The 7,119-nt window shown below is 54.9% G+C and overlaps 1 non-coding gene across 1 annotated transcript; it reads left to right on the top strand.

Annotated features, from left to right (window-relative positions):
* Positions 1 to 671: 671 nt before the first annotated feature.
* LOC135883175 (U2 spliceosomal RNA) lies at positions 672 to 854 on the top strand. Its single transcript, XR_010561618.1, has one exon. It is a non-coding gene; the product is annotated as a U2 spliceosomal RNA (small nuclear RNA).
* Positions 855 to 7,119: the final 6,265 nt, after the last annotated feature.

The following is a 7,119-nucleotide window of genomic DNA, read 5'->3' as shown; positions in this document are numbered from 1 at the left end:
GAAGCAGGTGGGTTGCTGTGGCCAGCCCTGGAGTGGAGAAGATGCAAGAAGAAGGTCCTCTAGATACCTACAACTTGCTTTGGTCAGGAGAATAGCTTTGTTTTGTACTTGAATAATACACTGAACTCTGAGAAAAGGGCCTGATCCAGGCTCCTGGGCTGAGGGACAGGCCAGCAGGCTGCATGTATATTGTAAAGAAAGAGGCTCTGTGAAATTCTTCAGAACTACCATTGGGTCACTAGGCTCTGCTGTTTTCATGCAGTTGTGGTTACTAGTGGAGCTACTAGTGCTGTTTCACTTTAGTAGCACAATGGGTTTAATGAAAGACTAATCTTTAATTCCTGGAAACTCCAAGACAACTGGGGAAGGCTGGCAACCCTACAGATCAGGTGTGTGGCAGTGCAGAGAGGGAGGAGAGAAAGAAAGATATGAAGATGGATGGATGAGGGGGATTGACCCTGAGGTAAGGAGCCTTTTGTTGCTTGGACACTCCTACATCTCCAATCCAACCACAGGGTGGGGAGAGTGGATGGCTCAGAAAAGTGAGGGGAGGAGGGGAGGAAAAGGAGTTTCCCTTGTTAAATATAATTAGAGCCACAATACAGTCCTATGTGTCCACTAGCAGTAAGAAGAATGTGAGTAGTGCTTTATTTAATTTTGATTTTATTTGTGCTGCTTCTCGGCTCCTTGGAGCTAAGATCAAAGTGTAGTGTCTGTTCTTATCAGTTTAATTTCTTCTGATGGACATCTGCGAACACCCGTCCTGAAGATGGAATCTCCTGCAGCCATTTTTGAAAAAATTGATGCTGCTTTGAAGATATACTCCACTCCTGCTATTTCGGAAGAAAACTCTTTTTCACCTTCAGCTACACTGTCGTCGGCTGCTGCTGTTCCTGTGTTCTCTACTTCCCAGAAAGCTCAGCGGAAACCTATCCCAAAGACCACCCTTGGTGCTTCACGGAAGACCCGGACCACCTGCAAGGATGAAAACATTCGGAGGTGGCTGAAGAAAACCCCCGTGGATACCTCTGCAGGGAGACCTAGCACCCAAAGGACAGCTCTTCGGGACCTCACATCCAGGAGCAAGAATATCTCAACAGCTCTTCAGGAGTAGGACCCCTGGAAAACCCTGCCTGCTTCCCAGGACCAGGATGCTGAGCGCTGCCCTGCTGCTCCAGAGAAGGCTGCCACCAGAAGAGCCCCCCCCAACGACCCAGGACCAGGATGCTGATGGCCGCCCCGCCAGGAAGGATGCCACCGGAGGAGCCCCCCCGATGACCCAGGACCAGGATGCTGATCGCTGCCCCGCTGCTCCAGAGAGGGATGCTCCGGAAGGAACCACCTCCTCAACCCCAGACCCTGAAACTACTTACCACCCGGCTGTCCGGAGGAGGGCCGCTCGAAGGGGAATGCACTTCAGAGCCCAAGATCCCGATGCCGCATGCTGTCCTTCCGGGCAAAGAGACATCGTGGCCAGTGAGTCCAGCGCCCCCCCAAGAGCGACTTCACCTCCCCAAGCTTCTCTACGACACCCAGAGGAATCACCTGGCGAGTCTGCAGGCACAACAGAGATCCGCCCCACGGAGAGTGAGGCAGGGGAAGAAGACCGCATCTACCTCCAGTACCCGCTCCCTACAGGTCTCCTCCTCTGCCCCTTCTGTCTCCCCGTCCATGGAGTCCAGACCCTTGCGGCCCTCAGCAAACACGTTTGTAAGACCTACAACAAACGGATTGCTTTCCGGTGTAGCCGCTGCGATCTCCCCTTCGAGATCCAAAAGAAATGTAAGTTTCATCAAGCCACATGCAAGGGATCCCCCACGACCGCGAAGCTGAATCCCACTGACATCCTGCGGGTTCCAACCCTGACCCGCACCGATGGTCTGGCTTCAGCACCCCAGCCAGCATCCCCAGAGTCACAGCAGATAAGGGGGGACCAACCGCCAACTGAGGGAAGCGTAACCCCCGCCTTGAGGACTGACGATGCCACCAAAAGGACCAGTTCCGTCTCCAGAATCCCCATGCTGTGAGGGGGACCACCACCACCTCGCAAGTCAGCAACCTCACCAGACGCCTCAGCGACCTCATAAAAACCATCCGGCACAACACGGATACGAGACGCTGCAGCACTCCCCCACAGGTAACCTCATGCCACCCTGCCGTAGGAGCAACTAGCGTCGCCCCCCAGGCCACACGGCGAGACCCAGCCAACGGAGGAGCCTCCCGCAGCCCCCAGATCCCATGGCCGGACCCCGCCCCCGGGAGACCCAACACCTCCTCCAAGGTTACCCAAAGAGCCTCCAACCGCCAAAAACCCCATGCCCCAACGAGGACCCCCCAGCCGGATGCCGCCCGCAGAAGAACCAGAACCATCCCCAGCGCTCCCAAACACGACCATGCCCCCACAAAGCCCAGCACCGGTGCTTCCAGAACCCCACTCCCTCCCGGAAGATCCAGCGCTGTCTCAGAGACACCGAGAGCTGCCCTCCCCACCACACCAGGACCCCCGCCTCAAGACCCACCTGAATACTGTTCCTCAGTCCGAGGGACAACAAGGCCGCAGACCGTCCTTGCAGCACCTGAACCTGCGGAGACAACGCAGCAGAAGGAGCGACGGCCGCGAGCGAGGGTTGCCACACTGTGGCAATCCGCCTGGATGGAGGAGCTGGCAAAGGCTGAGGACTTCGAGAACTTCGACACCCTAATGGACAGACTGACCGCAGAACTGTCTGCAGAAATTACAGCCAGAAGGAGGGAACCCCAGGAGGCCGCACGGGCCACTCGCAGATTCCCTGTGCCGAGCCGTAACAACACCGCCAGAGAAGGCAGGAGAGGGGACGTCGGCCGCCGCTACGATCCGGCGGCTGCATCCCATATTCAGAAACTATATAGGATGAACCGGATGAAAGCCATGAGGGAGATCCTCGACGGGACCTCCTCCTACTGTGCCATCCAGCCCGAGAGGCTCTACTCCTACTTCAAGGACGTGTTTGATCACGAGGCCCAGACCAACTTGCGATGCCCAGAGTGCCTTCCCCCGCTACCCCGGATCGACCTCACGGAGGACCTGGAGCGAGATTTTTCCCCGCAGGAGGTGCAGGCGAGGCTGACGAGGACCAAAAACACCGCCCCTGGAAAAGATGGCATCCGCTACCCCCTGCTGAAGAAGCGAGACCCCAGCTGCTTGGTGCTCGCTGCCATCTTCAACAAATGCAAGCAGTTCCATCGCGTTTCCCGCTCCTGGAAAAAGTCCATGACCGTGCTCATCCACAAAAAAGGCGAACGAGACGACCCCGGCAACTGGAGGCCCATCTCCCTCTGCTCCACCATCTACAAGCTGTATGCCAGCTGCCTCGCAGCAAGGATCACAGACTAGTCAGTGTGCGGGGGCGCCGTCAGCTCAGTGCAGAAGGGTTTCATGTCCTGCGAGGGATGCTACGAGCACAACTTCATCCTTCAGACGGCCATCCAGGAGGCCAGGAGGTCCAAGAGGCAGTGCGCCGTAGCATGGCTTGACCTGACCAACGCCTTTGGGTCCATACCCCACCATCACATCTTTGCCACCCTGGGAGAGTTCGGGATGCCATAAACCTTCATCCAGATCCTCCGGGACCTCTACTGCACCACCACCATCCGCACCACAGACGGAGAGACGGACGCCATCCCATCCGCCGCGGCGTGAAACAAGGATGCCCCCTTAGCCCCATCATCTTCAACCTGGCCATGGAACCGCTCATCCGAGCCATCTCCAGCGGCCCGACCGGCTTCGACCTGCACGGCAAGAAAATCGGCATTCTGGCCTACGCGGACGATCTGGTCCTGACCACGGACGACCCAGAGAGCCTCCAAGATATGCTAGATGCCACCAGCCGAGCTACTGACTGGATGGGGCTCTGCTTCAATGCGAAGAAGTGTGCAACTCTGCACATTGACGGCAGCAAAAGGGACTCGGTGCAGACAACGGGGTTTCAGATCCAGGGTGAGCCCGTCATCCGCCTGGCAGAGGGGCAGGCATACCAGCACCTGGGTACGCCAACAGGTTTCCGTGTCCGGCAGACACCTGAGGACACCATCCAGGAGATCTTGCAGGACGCTGCCAAGATTGATGCCGCCCTGCTGGCACCATGGCAGAAGATAAACGCCCTGAACACCTACCTGATCCCACGCATCTCGTTCACCCTAAGGGGATCCGCTGTGGCGAAGGTGCCCCTCGACAAGGCAGACAAGATCATCCAGAAGCTGGTGAAGAAGTGGCTGTTCCTTCCCCAGAGAGCCAGCAACGAGCTGGTCTACATCACCCACAGGCACGGCGGTGCCAACGTCCCCCGCATGGGTGACTTGTGCGACGTCGCGGTGATCACCCACGCCTTCCACCTGCTGACATGTCCCGACGCCACGGTAAGGAACATCGCGGCGAATGCCCTGCGTGATGCGACAGAGAAGCGGATCAGCAGAGCCCCCTCCAACCAAGACATCGCCACCTTCCTGAGTGGCTCCCTGGATGGGGAATTCAGACGGGAGGGGCGCGACATCGCTTCACTGTGGTCCCGCACTTGCAATGCCACGCGTCGCCTACGGAAGCGCATCGGCTGCCGCTGGGAGTGGTGTGAGGAGCGCCAGGAGCTGGGAGTCCGGGTGCCACACATCAGGTCCGACAACAACACCATCGTCACCCCGAGCGCCAGGGGCTTGCTGGAGAGGACTCTGAAGGCCGCCATCCACTCGCTGTACGTGGAAACCCTGAAGCGTAAACCGGACCAGGGTAAAGCCTTTGAGTTGACCAGCAAGTGGGACGCCAGCAACCACTTCCTCGCCGGGGGCGGCTTCACCCATTTCGCCGACTGGCGGTTCATCCACCGTGCCCGGCTCAACTATGTCCCGCTCAATGGAGCCATCTGCCACGGGAACCGAGACAAGCGTTGCAGGAAGTGCGGCTACTCCAACGAGACCCTGCCCCACGTCCTGTGCAGCTGCAAACCCCACTCCAGAGCCTGACAGCTGCACCACAACGCCATCCAGAACTGCCTGGTGAAAGCCATCAGGCCATGCCTCGGGGAGATCTCCGTGAACTGCACCATCGCCGGTACTGACAGCCAGCTACGACCTGACGTGGTCGTCACAGACGAGGCCCAGAAAAAGATCATCCTCGTGGACGTCACGGTCTCCTTTGAGAACAGGACTCCGGCATTTTGCGAAGCCCGAGCTCGTAAGCTGGAAAAGTACGCCCCCCGGCTGACACCCTGAGAGCGAAGGGCTATGAGGTGCAGATGGACGCCCTGATTGTCGGAGCCCTGGGCACCTGGGACCCCTGCAATGAGCGTGTGCTGCGGACCTGCGGGATCAGTCGACACTATGCACGGCTCATGCGGCGCCTCATGGTCTCAGACGCCATCCGATGGTCCAGGGACATCTACATCGAGCACATCACCGGCCACCGACAGTACCAGGAGGCGTGAGCCAGAGTGACATCGTTCTCCCACTACGAGAAAGGGACCAAGTGACCTTCTCCGTTGGATCATATGAACTGGAACCATAAACTCCCTGAACATTAAATCTCACCAAATGTGGGTCAATCCATCCTCATCATCATATCCACTCATTATACCCTACACCCAAACATAGCCACCCTATGAACTTCATACCCTCATATCTCAATGCCTGTACTTTGACCCATCAACCTTTTACCCCCAATTGGGGATATTGCAGATTATGTATTCCTTATGCCACCTGATTTTAAACCAAACTTTGCACCCTCGATAATCTGTATGTTATTCCCTGATAACCAGAAACTTCTATGCTCAAACTCTGTTCACTTTTTTTTTAACATCATCTTAATAAAACTTTTAAACTTGATTTTATTCGTGTCCAGATTATATATGTGGGAATTATCCCATTGTATTACCCTGTAACCATTGCTGAGTCAAGACCCTATCCACAGCAACCTACCTTTGTGTTGCTGGTGTAACACTAGTAAGTAGAGTGGTTAAAAACTAGATCCTCATTGTGTCTCCACTGCTTCAAACTTGTTCAGAGAAGGTCATTGGTTGTGGGTGACAGGCCCTAGCAAATTCATCTCTGATAGCAAAGCTGGCACAGACAGTCTCACAGCCTTACCAGCGCCAGCTTGTTCCAGCCAAACCTTTCATCATGATGGTAGAATAATGAGTTACAAAGAGAGTCAACCTCAGTGGGGTGGTCTCAGGGATGCTTGAGGTGAATTATCTGAGAGTGGAGCTAGCTAACCATGTGTTAAAGACCTACATGCCATCGGACTGCAGATATTTCATGTGTACTATATACAGAATCTCTTTGTCAGGGTGATGCTTCCTATTTTCACTCCCAAGTATCTACAAAGAACACAGGGTTTGCCACACAGAATAGAGCCCAGCTCAATCTGGTCTGATTTTCCACTTCCTTCCGTATCAGAACAGATCATTGTGTACATCAGCAAGGGCTAGTATTAGATGCTTCAGAAGAAGCACAGTCCCATACGCCACACACCCGCCCACCTCCTGCATGTGTGTGTGCAGACATACCCTTAAAGCAACATACATAGAGGGAAATAAACCTTCTTGTCTCCTGCAGGTGGTTATTCACCTTTCTCCATGAAGCCATAAAGTTTGATTACTTTATAATCTAGCGTGAACAGCTGAAAATGTAGGATCAGTTATGACACTGCCAAGCCCTTGTTTATTTAAATCCAGCCCTGGTGTTTGCTATACTGACGTCCTACTGCAATAACTATACACTGCATAAGAAATGTCTCCTCTTGTTTGCTTTACATTTGCTAAATAAATTCCTAGATTGAGCCCTTATCTTGTAATTATTGATAGGGGTAACAGAGGTGACGTGTGCGGGGAGGGAGGCATCCGGGGTCATGTTCCCCCCTCCCCAGATTTGCTGCTTGGCTTGCACTGAGCATGCTCACACTCGTTGCTGAACCTGTCTGCCCTCCCTCTGCTGCTCCACCCCTCCAGGCATGGGCTGTCTCTGAGGGTAGCTAAGAGAAAAGATTAAATCGTGTCATTATCAGAGGGGGAGCCGTGTTAGTCTGGATCTGTAAAAAGCAACAGAGAGTCCTGTGGCACCTTTAAGACTAACAGATGTATTGGAGCATAAGCT

This window comes from Emys orbicularis, chromosome 8, assembly GCF_028017835.1.
Source record: "Emys orbicularis isolate rEmyOrb1 chromosome 8, rEmyOrb1.hap1, whole genome shotgun sequence".
In the NCBI taxonomy this organism is placed as follows: Eukaryota; Metazoa; Chordata; order Testudines; family Emydidae; genus Emys; species Emys orbicularis.
This window is presented reverse-complemented; position numbering and strand designations above follow the sequence as displayed.